Here is a 16,398-nt window from a genome sequence, read left to right as displayed (position 1 = left end):
ATTTGGGATTCTAATTCTGCTTTCCACATGTTCAGAACCACCCCCATCTCCTGTCATATGCAAATTTACTGCATAGAATATTATTCCTTTATTCAGATAATTCATGAGAATATTTAACAATATTTAATTGAGAACAATCCCCTGTAGAATCTCCTCAGTGTATTTCAATTAAACAATATAATGAGGTCACTATCATCTAGTTTCTCTTTTAATCCAATTTTGCATTTACTCATAAGACTTAATTTCCTTAACTTTCTGGTGAGAGAATAATTTAAAAGAGTTCCAAAATTTAAGTAACATAGGAGCTGGAGTCTTAGTCTTTCCTGTGGACCTGTGGACCTCATCAGAGCAGGAAGCTATTTTACTTTTCATAATTTAACAAGTTATTAGATATTCCCCCTGTCCATGCTGTATTGTATTTTCTTAGGAATGTTTAGAACATTTGGAATTTTTTCAGGGGGATTTTGATGATTTTCTCATTGAGTATAAACCAACAATCAGATATTGCCATGGCATAGCATACAAATTAATTTTATCAAAAACACTTTTGAATTCCTCGTCAGCAAAAAAAATTCTTCAAATATTCACTATTATGGGGGCAACATCTGTAAGAGGTCTTGAGTAGGCATAGAACCATGCATCTCATATAAATGATGTATCTCATTGATCAGCATAGTAGAAACATCCCCGTGTGCTGATTTATGTCTCAATGCCTCAGTGTGGGCTAAAGGCCCCCACAAAGTGTATGGATACCATGTGGTAGTGAATCAGTTATGCTCATTCGGATCACACTCAAAGCACTTATGTCATATTGTTGACTCTTCAGCCACCTGCTCTTGACAAGGAGGTCTGGCACACAGTCTTTGGAGCATACTTGATTTGCTCCAGTCATGCCCTGTTCTGACTATAAAGTATATTGTCATCGTTTTCATATTAATATCTTTGGAATAGCCAGCCCTATCTGTACATATGCATAAAGGAGATGGAAAAGGTGAAGAAGACACATGGTTTCTTTGGAGGAATACGTTTTGTGCATCAGTCAGATGGTATATGCTACCTAAATACACATCTGTCAAATGAAAATTGAGTTAAAAACGAAGTGGCACAACATCCCTGATCAGATTTACTACTAAAATAGATGATGTACTTTTTAATCCTATGACAGGTCATGTGGAAGACCAAGAAGCATTCAGATGTAAGAATCTGATAGAATTACCCTTGAAAATAAAGAAGTTGAATTATTATATTTTATGAAAAATAAATACAAATGCACAATATACATAACTCCTGCTTCCACTCCACACATAACAATTAAAACAAAATCCTCACTAATCCTAACAATGGTTACTATAGTCATTCTATGTCTAGGTATGGGGGGTTTCTGCATTAATAGGAGAGGAAAAAAACATAAACAGTAATTGTTTTAATGAGCCACATGAGAAAATAAATCAAACTGTAGATCAGTATTTACAGGATCTATTGTACTTGGTCAAGAACATTACTGAAGTTTTCTGCTGGCAGATGATTTTGTGCAAAATGTGTTGCTAGAAGAGCATCTTCACTTTTGAAATGATGCTTGAAAAACAGAAAATATAATTTCACAAGTTGTTTGGGTAAAGATTTTCTTTCAAGTAATCTAATTTAAAATTAAGTTATTCCAGATTTATAATAAATAGCTCAAGTGAAAAAAATACTGGCTTTCATACATAGCACATGAGGCCCTTGCTGGCCGTTCACTGCTGGTGTCATTTATGACGTCTCTGCAAAGAATTAGATATTTATGGGGTTCTCTACTTGCAAATTTATCCAGAGTTTCAATTGTTAGATATCTATCATCCCATAATCTCATTCACTCAGGATTAAAACTACTTCCTTTAAAAGTATAATATATTCTTTATGGATTTTCAGTAATGGAGAGGGGGGAAAAAAGGGAAAAAGAGTAATTGTACTTGAGACTGGAATTGAGACCAAACACATTTATCTGCAGAACTGTTTTGTTGAAGATGTATGAATTTCAAAATTCAATAAATATGGACCTGGAGACAGCAACATCTCGAATCACAAATCAAAACTACTGAGGTCTTTAAGAAATATTCATGTTAGGCATGGCCTACAGGACTATCAGTTGCTTCATTTTTGAGAAGTTTTCCTGTCAGGAGCAATGACAGCACAAAAGGAAAATAATCTCAGTACAATTACCAGTCCTGGGGATTAAAGACAAACATATTTTCATGTAGCTATGATTAATGAATATTAGCACAGCTAATATTCTGGTCTTTGTCTAATAAAATTTAGCAACTAGCAAAACTAGAAAATTGTAATGAAATCATTTGTTACTATCCCTTCCCTCTTTTTACCCTTTTACTGTCTACCTGTAAAAGGTTTAGATGCAGTGGTCTGTGTGAACTTCTTGAAGATGACATCCTACTGAACAATAAATGGACAAGAACTGACTGATAAAAAAGCTGCATACCTGCTTCTTAGTGACTGTCTAGAGCTACAGTGGAACAGGGCAACTGTGTTTTTCCCTCACAGTCCCCCCGCCCCATCCTGAAATCAAACCAAGCCTTAAGGCAATTTCCTGAAATGGCACTTTTAGCTAATGGGAAAGTATATTATAGGATGCAGAGAGAACCTATAAATGGTAACAAGGCTGAAATTCTCACTCTGAACCCCCATAACCTGTTGTTAATCTAGACACTGAGGAAATGGTGGTATGATGATAATTACTTCTCTGTTCCTCCAAAGGAAGTGCTGTGTGGTACACTTTAAATGGAAGGAAAGAATATTGTCTTTTTAGTATTTTTATCATGCATTGTTAAGCCACTGTATTCCTGTGGTGCATCCCACTGTGGTGAAGCCAAGGGCTCTGTCTACCTGATGAATCTTAAGTGGGCAGCAATTTACAGTACATGGGACTGATGAAATTTCTTCCAGTGTACGTACCACTGGTTCCTGGATTCCAAATACTTGCACCAAGAAAAAAATATATCTTTCAGAAAAATATCAGAGCTGCAAAAAATTTTCCATGCGACTGGCTTTCCACTGATTTCAGCAGGCAATGGGAAAAGATCTAGATGATGTTATTAAACAGCAAAATTTCACTTCTGTGTACTTTTGGGGGAAAAACCCCACATCAACAGCTGAAAATTCCTGAGGTTCACCAAGACCAGAAAAGGAAGGCTCACATAAAATGGGGTTAGAGAGGACTTCAGATCATGACCCATGCTGCATGAAATGACATTGAAACTCGCTGTTTGCAGCCCCCCTCATGTTGTTTCTTTTCTCAATAGGATTTGAAAAAAATAACATGTATTTTCAGTGTACATCTACTGAAAGTTTTCAGCCACACAGCATTCTAAGTACCTTTCTTTTAAAAAGAATTCAAGTATTAAGTATATAGACAAAGGGACTATTAATGTAGGTCAGGATAGGCCTATATTAAAATGTAGGTCAGGATAGGCCTATATTAACTAGGGTGAGCATGCCAAATACAGCCAGTAGTGAGAGTGTCAGAAATGCACTAAAGTCAAGTCTTGTGTGGTTTATAATTATGTTTGTCCACTACAGAAAGCACTCATGCTGTGAGAAGGTCACACAAGTCTTAGCCAACAAGAAGTCACAGTGCAATAAGGAGTCTGCTCTGCTTTGGTTCTGCCCTGAGCCGCTCCAATCTGTCTGCAGTGAGAGCATGGTGTGGTGTGTCAGAAGACTGGAGAAGCTTTACTTCACAGCAGATTTTATTGCCTACAGCACATATGTGGTTTTAAGCACAAATGCCTTTGCCCACTTTTCCATGAAGACACCTGCAAACAGTGAGGTGAAAACAATCCAAGGATCCTCAGGTCACAAAGCACACACAGATGCCTACTCTCCACTTCCAGTAGGGTGACCCAAGTCCCCTCCAAGATGAGTCTTAAGCCATGTCTAGAATCTTTCCTTCATTTTGGAAGATTATCCCTTACCCTTAGCCAAACTTCTATAGGCATCTTTGATCCAGAGGGTGAACTGCAAATCCTGGAAGATCAAAGTTATTCTTAAGATTTGAGTTACTCTTGTTTCTTCCTCTGAACCAAAACACTGGAAAGTAGTTCATTCCTCTTTTTGCTCCTGTAAATTTGCTTCTTCCCATGGAGACAGATGAGGTGGCTGCAGACAGAATTAGACAGTCAAAGGTTTTGAATGTGATTTGTGCAGCCAGCTCTGCTCTCAGGAATCCAGGGCAGCTAATCTTGAAACGAAAATGAGCACATCCTTCAGAATCAAATACCTGGCATGAGTTATGCAGTTTAAGCTATCTGCCATTGCTTCCAGCCTTAATAAACTAATCTAGAAAACAGCTTGCTGTCCCAAACTTGCTGCTTCTCAGTCTTTTTGGCTGAATAGCTGTAACACGTAGTGGGGACATAATTGCAGAATCATCATAGATTTAGGAGACAGGAATTCCTAAAACTAAAATTTTAATCATGGTAATTGACACTTTGTGTATTTTTCCACAAAGCGTTTAGTCTCATTATGTTTTACAGTTTTACAAATACCACATACACTATTATAAATAACAGAGAAAGACTATGCTTAAGAGATTGCCTGCAGGTGGCTATCATGTGAGCAACAGACACATTATTGAAGCAAATCCTCTTTGCACATCTATGTCAGAACAAGAACCATTAGAATATTTAGATTCTTTTGTTGGCTAAAACCCTCTAAGGTATCCAGCTCCCCAGTTTCTGGCCTGTAGTGAAGACAAGTTACTGTCTTCTAAAATTTTTATGGGCTACAATCTGTCTCTCAGGACAAACAGTTCCTTTTGCAGGTCAGAATCAAAACCTGTTGCATTAAATTTTACTTGCTGTTGCCATGCCAACATGCTCTCTTTGCTCACACTTCATTTTGCACTCTGAATAGCATGCCTAATAAAAAATCAGGACTTTCCATTTTAGCCATCTCAAATGTACATCTGGACTCCATCCCAGACTGTAGGTTCCTTTAGGAAATATTCTAACTCCAGTTAAAAATACAGTTCTTAACTATTTAAAGGTGGCTAGGCAAAATCTCACAGCAGGACTGAATTTTAACAGAAAACACTTTGATAGGAAACTAATATTCATATTTTCTGTCATTGTGGAGTTTGGTAAATCACTAGGGCAGAACATGAAGTTGTTTTCCATCATGAAGGTTGCCTATATAAACTTTAGGCAAACTGTGGGAAAAAAAAGAAAGAATCCTGCATCTAGCAAAGAATCTATAGGAAAAGATGAGCTATGCAGACAGCATGGGTGCACTGGAGAGCAATACAATTGCTTCCATGTGAAAATGTCTGAAGTTTGCCTCTGTTGATGGTGTGAAACCTTATTCAGTTAATTCCACCATAGGCAGCCTGTGATGGTGTCTTACTGCAGACACAGTCTGGGCTCTTCTGTTCCCAGCTCATGCTTGGTGTTAGGGAGCAGGGCTGAGGCACAGGAATGCTGCCCAGAGCATTCCAGTGGGCAGGGAGGCACTTTGCTTTGTCCCTCACCAAGCTTTACCCCAACCAAAGAAAACAAAGAGCAGGTTTTGAAGACACTGTAAACTTTGCCCTCACAGCTGGAGGCAGAGTGAAGCAGTGGCAGCCAGCAATAAGGGACAGGCAAGAAGAAAACAAAAAGTGATGGAGAGAGACAGCCGCAGCACAAAGGGTTCATTCTGCGCCTCTATTAAGAAGTCTGAAAGTCCCCTGCTGGGGAAAAGAAACCATTAAAATGTTCATTAGAAAGAATATTACCTTGGGCATTTAATATTTATTGCAAGTCTTTATAAGCCATTACTCTTGGGATGTATTCCAGTAAGTCCCCATGTACTCCCTGTCCTGCTCCAGTCTGTCAGCAGACCAAGCATCCCACAGCAAGTGCCAGTGATGCTCTGTGGCAGTGGGATGCTCAGTTTACCAGGAGGTTTCTTTTACATACACAGCTATTTGAGCTTTTGTAGCTGAATCCACAGAGTATTTAATTTTAGATTATCTAAAGGAAAAAGTTACAACAACTAAAAATAAAAGTGAATGTACACCACACAGTTTTTTCAGCAGTGCCAGTGGTTTTAAGAAGAATAAAATAACATTGGAAGTGCTGGTCATGTACACAGTACCCAACACACAGCTCCAGCTACGTGCCTGCAGTAGCTTCTCAGCCCCAGAATATGAAATCCACTACCTGGCTCCCCCTTAGTGCTTGCTTGTCTTGTTTTATTTTCTCCAGAATTTGCCTGTAACACAGCTCTTCATTCACCATTTGAAATGCAGAGCAGGTTGAAAACACAAATTGCATATTAAGGTTATATATTTCTACCTGCACAGCATGAAAGGCAAACACAAAAGACTGCCAGGAGGCTGCACACGTACCCCTACTTTCTCATTTCTTCCTGGACATGGATATCAACTGACAGCATACAAGGTTTCCTTTTGTATATTGATTTATGTATTTCTTAAGGCTGACACACCACCAAGCATTCTCCCCACATCCTCTCAGATCCTACTCTAGGGAGCATGGCCTGCTGGAGCATGACTTTTCCAAAGGTTCTCCAGTCCCAGTATATAACCACGGGTCTGCCGCACTGCTCCAGCTGAGTCTGCCATTAGCTGATGAAGACTCCCTTATACAGCAAATGCTGCCAGAGTGCCCAGCTGAAATGGAACAGGAACAGCTTTAGAAATTTCTCAGCCCTATTTATTATGTCACTCTGCAATTACAGAAATATTCCTACCAGCTGGCGCTCATTTGAATGAACACTTAGACTCAAGATAACTCAGAGGTGAAAAATAACTTTATATTCTCTAAAGAGAACCTTCAATTGGTCATACTATCACTTGTGACCTGCATATTTTGAGAAAGTTAGGTTTAACCACTTACTAGACACTACAAATAGACTAACCCAACTCTAAAGATATTAGAAGGGCAGCAAACTGCTTAGAGAAATTAAATCCACAGTGCACCCAAATCTAAAGCATTTGATACAAAATCTCTATGCATTTGATATCCTGATCTTCTTAAATTAGGAAGATTGGAGACATCCAATATTAGAGAGACAACAGTTCACATAAATCAAATCTCCTCTACTGATCTAATTCTGTTGCTTTCCCATAAGAATTCCTGCACTCAGGAATTCTTTAGTTATGAGAATGAGAACTAGGCTGTCCAAACACATCATGTAGCCTCGATGATATACAATGAACGAGCAATAAATAAAATGTTAAACTTTGCTTTAACATTCTGGGCCAGCCAACAGAGCATTAAACCTAGCAGTGATTCCTTTGCCAAGCCATTGTTAGACACAGTTAACATCAAGTAAATACTGATAGAGTAAGGTGTATTTCCATGTCTTCAGTCACTTATAACATTAATATAGGAAATTAACAAAAGATATGCTAGAATATAGTGTGATGAGACACACACATAGTAAGTTGTAGGTATGCTTCTCCTTTACTCATTTGCTACAGGGTAGATTCTGAGGAAACTTTTTCTCAAGGTACTTTGGGAAAAAAATGCAGTGGTTTTCAACCAATACCATTTTATTTAGTTTTTCTTATACTTAGGCCCACTTAGTCATAACTGTTGATTTGACAAAATTCATTATTTCCTTGAAATAAGAAGAACTACTTTTGGTATTGCAAAATAGATTTTTTACTGGATTTTCTTTCACTGCACTGAGCCTGAACACAATGTCCTAGGCATACAAACAAAAAGGATTGCAATTACCTGGCAATATGGCATCAACAAAGGAGTAAAATTTATTTTCACATTAATTATAGAATTGTGTTGTTACAGTTTAGCTTGTGGAGTTGGGGGAAACAAGTTGGTTTTTTTATCTCTCTGTCATAGAAGGAATTACTCTAAACATTTTCTATCTTCCTTCTTAATGAATGTGTATATTATAAAAGACAGAAATTCTATTTTTTTCATTTTCAAAATGTATGAAAATTTAGTCTAGGTTAAGATTTATAAAAACATCAAACTCAACAGACTGGGGAGAAAGAGAATACTTTCCATTATTTCATCTTCATCATCAGACAGGACACAATTCCTGAATTCTGGTGTTCTGTTCTCTCCATACATTAGCTGCTGTCAGTCGGCCAAGTGCAGCTGGAGTGTAAGAACTTCCCTTGACATATGTTAATTATCTCTTTGCCTAAGAACCTAAGGATATGATAAGGATATGATACATGCTTCTGGTGCATGGAAACCAGAGTCAATGCAATATAATACTGTAATGAGGAAAGAAACAAGGAATTTCTGTCTAGGGTAAGATTCTGTAAGTTACTATTTGCAACTTGCCCACTGTTAGACTCTGGCCCTCCCATGCTTTTTAAAAGAAGGAGTGACTGCACAAATATCTCTCACTCTCTGCAATAATCCCACAGTATTCACAGGTATCATCAGTTGTAAAATACTGATTATACAGTAGATATCTATCCCTTCTGTGTGCCATAGGAATCCTTGGCTAGAGACAGATGTCTACTCTGTGTGTTTTCAATAGATTTCCTCTATTACACCTCCTGAAGTTACTTGAAAGAATTTAATATTCTCACTTCCTCCTAGGTAAATCAATCCTGTGTTTTTCCTCCTGGAGTTTATTGTCTTTTTCTGTATTCTGTTGAGATTGAGGTCAATGGTTCTGGTCTCTGTTTCCTCCCCAGCTACCCCAAGGCAGTGCCACCTTTCCAGGCAGGAAAACCCCAAGTGACGGTCAGCGGCAAAGTGAAGGTCAGAGATTTCCCTGGCTGTCCTTCAACGCCTTCCCGCAGCAGCCTGAGTCAGCAGGCAGCTCCTCACAGATTAGATCTGCCTGCTCTCCGGAGAGCACGCACAAAACATAAAACTTCATGACTGATGACTCCTTCATGTGGAATCCAGTCATTTCTAATCCAGTCCTTCAACCTAGCACAATCCTTTTCTTCACAAAGTGTTAAATTATTTTCTCTTTAAGCTGGTTCATGTCCTATCCTAGTTAGGATAGGATGTGAACCAGCTGAAGTAGGTCTGAACAGAAATTTATATCCATTTCACTTCAGTTAACTCCCATTTGAATAGCAAACAATTAAAATTTTATTCACTTTTAACAGTTGGTCTTTCTCTTCAATCTTTTAGCCCATCTGTAAAAATTCTGAGTCAATTCACATTTCACAACAGTTTATGTTGTTCTTAAGCACAATTTTCTGTTCAGACTCCTCCCACATAAAATATTTTTCTGGAAGTGAGAAGATTTGTTTTAAAACTGTAAATTTCAACGTTTGAAACTGAGTATTGATTCTCATTTCCAATTATCTAACACAAGTCAGTTTACAGCCTTGAAAAAGTGTGTCTTCAGCATTCCCTGATATTCAGTGGAATTGCTGGTGACAACAGGATATAAGCTTTGACCAAGAGAGCAGTCTTAGTCTAAAGGCAGTTTTGAAGCAGATGGTTACCCAGTAATAAATATGAGATGCAAACAGAGCTCAATTATAAGGAGAAGGCTGGCTGACAAAATAAGTAAAATGCAGAGTTTTGCTGCAAGGCTTGGGTGATTCTCATGCAAGGTCAATAGATGGAGAACATGAAAGTCTCTGCAGCATTTTTCTGGAATTTCCTTGTTTGCTAGCACAAGTTCAACTGAGACAGACAAAACCACTGTCACTTCAAAGCGCCATTTTTTATCTACAGCAACATGATGTACCCTGGAGCACACAGCCTCATGATCCAGGCACTCCTGAGGACACCAGACACCTGCCCTCAATTTCCCTGGGTCAGTGCTGCCTGCACTTCAGTGGGACTCATGGTGATGTTAAGTTCACTTCTGCTGCCAGGCCTAGCTGCCAGGGCAGGCTGGCAAATCTCAGCCCAGGTGGCCATGCCTGTGTGACCACACAGGAGCCATGAGGATGGAGTTCCCAGCAGCCAGGGGCTGCCTCAGCTGGCCAAGCTGCTGAAGGAAACACTAAGTGGAGGAGTGTGTCAGGAAATCATAATTTCTTCCAGCCACAAATAGTCTTTAAACTCACTGCTCATCACAGGAAATACTTATCAACCCTTTCTGTGTTCAGGGCTTTCTCACATCCCTTTGGGTGAGGATGTTCAGTTCAATTTCACTTCTTTGTTCCAAGAAGCCAGTGTTAATATCACCATTGACTTTAAAGTTTAGCACAGAGGACAGAAGACTTCTGAAGGAAACAGGCAATCAGAACCTTACACCCACAGTGCTCTTAGGATCCCAAATCCATATATACCTCACTCAGCAGAAAAACCCAGAGTTCTTCCAGGTAAACCTCAGTTGTTCTTATCTGAGGTGAAAGATACAACTCTGAACATTTGGGTGGCAGCTCTCAGCGTTGCACCACCAGCACTATCCACATCCCTAAATGGAGGCAGCCACAGCTGCTCATTTCTGTGCTCAAACCACCTCTATCACCATGAACAGATCTACCAAACCCAAACCTTCAGGAGATTTCAAATCAGGAAAGCCCATTTGTGACTTCTGATGATGCTTTCACCATGCCAGGACATTCAATCTTGCCAAAATGCTATTACTTCTGAGTACTTAAGTACTTTGAATACTACTTTAAAAGAAATTATTTACAAAATTGTGTCTCTGGGCTTTCAGAAGCCATGATGACTACAGATAGCCTTGCAAACTTTCAACTTGAACTGAAATTTAGTAGGCATCTGAGTCTCACTTAAGGGGCTTGACGAGCTTGTTTATGGCTAAGAACTCTACATGGCCTTGTAGGTTAAGCAATGTCAAATGTCTTTCCTATCAAAGGGGTGGAGCAGCCCTGACACAGATGTAGTGTGGGTCAGTTAGCATTTGGGAGAGTGCCAGGTTGCATATAATTCCTAGACACAGCTCACAAGTTAGTTAGCATAGGCCAGAGACTGCTTCCAAAAGTCAATTTGGGAATTTTAAGTGTGGAAGAGTTCAACAGTATGGATACAGATCCTGCCAGTTGCAAATATATTTAGAGTTAAACCCTCTAACATGGCAATGAGGGCCAGACAGAAATCCTTTTGTGTCTCAGCAGCTATGTCCCACAGTCCAAGTCAGCAAAGCAAAGAGAAAAACGTATATGTGTATTTGTTACACAAAGAAGGTTTGTCCTATGCTGGGAACTTTCTATTCTCAGAGACAAAAAAAAATTAAAATTCTGCTAATGACTGGACATACCATATTCTTAAGCTATAGAGTTGCACTTGTAAAATGGAAACACAGGCTCACAGCTGATAAATAGCCAGAGAGAGCATTCACCAAGCTGATTATAAATATGTGCTCAGATAGCTCAGGGACTCTGAGGATTGAAATCATGAGATACTCTACATGGCAACACGGTTATTTAAATACCTCCTCTTCCACAGGGAGTTCAACCATTATTCAAAGAGAGGAAGCATATTCACTCCTGAGTGCTCCAGACATGGGACAGTTAAGAAAAGTTTTCTGAACAAATGAAGCATTTGGTATCCTACAGGGACATGGAACACCAGCTTCAGTCCCAGCCTCAAAACTGACTGTACCTGACTGTACTGACTGAACAGGGGCTGAAAGGTAACTGGGTTCATAGACAGCAGCATTTATTGAAGCCTGCCACTCCCTCTCAAGGGTTACTTATGAAGGTTAACAACTTTATATTATGGCAATAAATACAGCTGACAGCAAGAAAACAATTAGATTAACATATAAACAGTTGAGGCTACAATGCTGTTAAAAGGGACGTTCAAGGAAACTGCAACCATTGCTACAGCTGTTTTGGAAAGTCTCTCTTTGGCAAAACCTGCTGGATTGTCATTCTAAATGTCTGTGCTTCCCATGCTGGTTTCCTGAGGAAGGGTTTGTGGACGGACTTGTTTATTTATGACATTTTTTTTACCCCTCTTAGCTGTAGCTGTGGATTCCCCTGCCTTGTGAAAGCAGTCATTAGTTGCCTTTTTTGGCTAGGAGAAATCAGTAAAGAAACTGGCTCTTGTCCAAACGGTTCCTGGAATTTTCTACCAACCTTGTGTAAGAGCTTCATAAAGTCAAATTCAATTTTATGTAAGATTTGTTCGAAGGCCATAGGTGTTTTGTGAGAACAAGGAGCAAAAGGGCTGAAATTAAGTCTGCTGTTCTGGAGTAAATCATACCAAATGAAATTCACATGGAACTCACTAAGGTCATCATCCTGCAACTAGAGCAAGACCACAGGTATTGGACCCCGTCATTTTAAATGTGAACCAAAGGAAATCAGCATCACCTACTTACACATACCCTGACGCTATTTTGAAGGCAAGTTCCTTGGCTGTGCCAGCCTAAAGCAGCAATAAACTCCCACAAAAACAATGGACAATCACAGCACTTATGACCTTCTGTCCCTCTAGTGTTGACCTTTTTTTCTCTGGGAAACAGAAAGCAACCTTTTCTTTAATGTTTTAAAAACAAACACTTCATCACAAATGCCTCCCCCTCCAGAGGAAGGCATACAGAGCAAACACCTAATGGACTTTAGTCACGTTATTTAATATGCCACTAGAAGAAAAACAGATGCTACAGCAAAAAGTGCATTCTGAACCCAGCATAACAGCATAAAACATAGTAAAATATTACCCCTTCAGAAGATATTTATGCACTTGGCACTGAACACACGAAGCTTAACAAAATACTGCCTTACGCAGAGTGCAAGTCCTATTTATAGAAGTTATGTCCCTGACAAAAGTATCCATCATTTTCTTAAGTCTGCATTTCTGTGCTGATTTTCAGTCACATCCATAATGTCAACAGTCGGTCACCCACAAGTGCTGTACACAGCACAGCCACCTGAATGCTGTTGTTCTGATCCCTAATTATGGAGTTTGGCCTCTATCATTACACACTCATTGGGTGAGAGCCATGCAAAGTGCTTATTTCTCATTTCAGCTGGCTGGAAGGACTTGCCCATTCCTGACAATCGTCTGCCCTGACTAAATTACAACCCCTCCTCATGCTTCAGGATATCAGGAGCTGTGCAAAGGTTAGAAAAGCACCTACAGCTTGCCCATCTCCTCAGGAACCAGAACAACAAGTTGACATCAGCCCAGCACTTCTTGCTGTGGTATGTTCACATGCTGGCTGATACCAGATTCAATTTAAGATCTTGTTCTTCAGATCAAGGACTGGGCCTCATATATCTCATGTACTACCTTGCTTGACAGCTTACCATGACCTAGCATGACAGCTGTGGTCATCAGTAATCACTGCCAAAAGGGAGGATCATAGGAGTGGGTGGAAAGGAAATCAGACATTCCTGGCAGCCGGCCTGCAGCTCTGAAGCTTCCTTTCACCAAACATCAGACTGAAAACAGATCTCCGCTTGCTGAAGAGAAAACTATGGGCTTCCACTTTTCAATCACTTTTCCTTAGCACAACATAAAAATGGTTTCCTTTCTCTGAAAGGAGAAGAGAGGAAAGGCAAAAAGGGGGCAAAAAATACATGTGTTCACCTGGCAGAATGAAAGCAAAGGGCCAGGGAAGGCTGTTCCTCTCTGGTTTGTTACTGTCATTCTTGTTAGCAACAGTAGATTAGGCAGGCAGGGAGTGATGGCCCTTGGAAAGCAAAACAGAGAAGTGTTTATCATATAAACAGGGAATTAGAGTTACACAACACAGAAAAGTTTAAACTTGTTTTTTTGATGAGCATATTACACAGAAAATTATATATTAGAGCAGAACTTAATAGGTGATTTTACTGTTAAACTTTCACAGATTCAGTAAATACCTACAATGCGGTTCCCCTCAAGGGCTCAACAGAATTGCCTCTACCTCCAAGGAAAACAACCAAAGCTTTTTCTTATAAATTAACCACCTGAACCCAAGGAAGTTCTATGGCATTTAGTCCCATAAACATCTCTCTTAGAAATGTGGAAGAGTTTCTGCTTGTTTGGCTAAAATTTCTTCTTTTTTTGGGGCAGATGGAAGAGAAAGTAAGAAAGAGGAACAACCTCTGACAGCAATTGTGAAATCACACGGTCTACAAACCCACTGATTTGAAAACAAATAAGATTTAGTGGCTATGTCCACCATGGTAAAACCCCAAAATTCAAGAATTTCCCCAGCTTCTGAGCCTGCCAATAATTTCAGAACAGTATTGTGAAATCCTACGGCTATTTGTTCCAGCTGAGACTGCTTAATTGGAATTCCTCAGCATTTAGACTTATTTCCTTAACAGCATATGATACAAATAATCACTTCTGGAGACAGCTGAATATATAACACAGGCTCTTTTTTAAAAAATTATTGTTATTATAAAACACAATAAGCAAGACAGTTCAACAGATTTTTGTCAAACCAAATGTGATCAAAACCATCCCAAAGTTTTTGAGGTTATAGGCACTGATGGATTAAAAGCCTTTCTCTAATCCTATCGCCACAACTCTTTCAAGTGCACAAACATGCAAAGACATTTCAAGCACTGTGGCAATGTTGACTTGGAGCTTTGTTAACTCCTACCAAAAGGCTGTGGGAAGCAGAGAAAAATGATGGAAGGTTTCGTTTATTAATCTGTGATGAAAACCAGACTTCTGTTGATGAAGGGGGCAGGGGGAGGGGTAAAGATAGGCTTGTCTGTCTTGTCTGTTTAATGCTTGGCCCAGATATAGGTGATTTTTTTTTTTTTTTAAAGCAAGCAGCTGAGCACATTGCTTCTGGCTGTGTCTTTCTGTAAGTTGCCAGTTGCCAGCACTCACAAAGCACAAGTTATGTAATGAGCTCCTATCAGGAATCCGAGTTCAAAAACATTTCATGAACTCCCATGCTGTTCTTGCTGGAGCAATTGTTTCTGATAATGAAAAGCCTCTATCACCCTGATTCAGCTGTCTTGGCCCTCTCCAATGGCAGCACTTTGTGCTTTCCCTCAATCTCTTCTCCCTCCCTCACAACAATGTCTGCTTTTTTCTTAAGGGGACTCTTCCCTAAGCCCCTTCACTGGCTTTTGCTAGAGGAAAAGAGAAATCGAGGAGGAAACATTGTTTTGTGCCTCCTATACCTCTGAAACAAGCTACTTTTCCTTGCTTATCATTTGGAAAAACCTCATTTCTTTGGCAAGTGCAAAAGAAATACTGGGTTTACAATCAAAATACAGTAATCACAATGCAGTATTGACAGAATAGCTTTTCTGACTTAATTTTGAGAGTAAAGACCTACATTTCAGAGCAATCTTTCTCCCAGAAATGTGTTTACTCCTGATGAAATAATTTGGAGTGCTTTTCAGGAAAATTCAGCAATTTTTCACAGAAATAATTATTGGGTCACTTCCTGAGTGAGGAATTTCATTTGCAGCCACTCTGCCACTTTTATATCATTAAAATCAATCAGGCATTTGGATAAGAGCATGTAAGTATTTAAGGGATCTAAATTAGAGTGCATAAAGAGGAAATAATGCAGGACAGGTCTTTCAGTCTGGATCATTGGGAGTTTTATGCCAGTACATGAATATATTCATATCAGTCAATATATTTCATCAGGTAAATAACAAAAATCTACTTTCTTGGTCAAATTTAAATAGAAGAAATAAATTTAAATAAAATTGCAATTGAGTTAGAATTAGTGTAAAATATCTGTACCAAATACCTTGTCAAAGTAGAGGCTCGAACTCAAAACACTATTAAATTGTGCTTCCTTATCATTCTGTTTCAAGTGTAATGGATAATATACTTAACAAACAGCTCATTCTTTAAGAAAGAATGAAAATTTATTTATATCGTTATGTCTAAGTAAATACAAAATTTAGGCCAAAGAATATTTGGGATGTTTGATACCAAAGTAAAAGATTCCCATGTCTTTCATCAGACTTCAACACAGACACTTGGAATCAGGATATCTGGGCAAAATGTATTTAGTTTTAAAGTGAAGATTTGTAAGGTACTGGAAAAGTATACTGATAGGAACCTTCAAATCACAATTAGATTGACTGATAAAATATCCATACATAAATCTCAATGCATTTCATCACATATGTTGAAATAAAGGAGATGAAAACTGAAGAATTTAAAAGCTATTTCTAACACAGGAAGAGAAAGTTCTATTATTCTATCAGAATAATTCTATCAGACACAGTCAATTTTCAAATAATTACCTTACATGTACAAAGAATTATTTTCTTTGTTTTACCTTAAATTTCAGGGATTTTGTTGATTTGTCAATTCTATTTTCCTCGGGTTGAAATGATAAATTCTGGAAAGAAGGGAATAAAAGTTATCAGGAACAGTTTGTTTTTAAAAATTCATTCCTCAGTTCTGTTAGCCAAAGATCACAAGTACTTCTGCTCTATTAATTTGTGGTCTAACAAGTCTCAATCTGTATGTGTGGAGGAAGATTACCCTTTGTTTCAGTAGAAAGAACACTTAAAAGTTACTAATATCAAACATGAATGGATAAATTATAATC

At 38.7% G+C, this 16,398-nt stretch overlaps 1 long non-coding RNA gene across 2 annotated transcripts in view; it reads right to left on the bottom strand.

Moving 5' to 3' along the window:
- LOC135445869 (uncharacterized) overlaps nucleotides 1–16,187 on the bottom strand; it is a 31,096-nt gene extending 14,909 nt beyond the window's left edge. Inside the window, exons 1-3 of one of the 2 annotated variants that reach the window (XR_010439623.1) lie at nucleotides 16,123–16,187; nucleotides 13,458–13,560; nucleotides 6,627–6,661 (exon numbers count right to left, since the gene is read on the bottom strand). This is a non-coding gene — a long non-coding RNA (uncharacterized LOC135445869). Of the gene's footprint in view, nucleotides 1–6,626; nucleotides 6,662–13,457; nucleotides 13,561–16,122 lie in introns of those variants that run through there. The other variant, XR_010439624.1, reaches the window with a different exon arrangement.
- Nucleotides 16,188–16,398: the final 211 nt, after the last annotated feature.

This window comes from Zonotrichia leucophrys, chromosome 3, assembly GCF_028769735.1.
Source record: "Zonotrichia leucophrys gambelii isolate GWCS_2022_RI chromosome 3, RI_Zleu_2.0, whole genome shotgun sequence".
In the NCBI taxonomy this organism is placed as follows: Eukaryota; Metazoa; Chordata; class Aves; order Passeriformes; family Passerellidae; genus Zonotrichia; species Zonotrichia leucophrys.
Note: the sequence above shows the minus strand (reverse complement) of the source record. Positions and strands in the feature narration are given on the sequence as shown.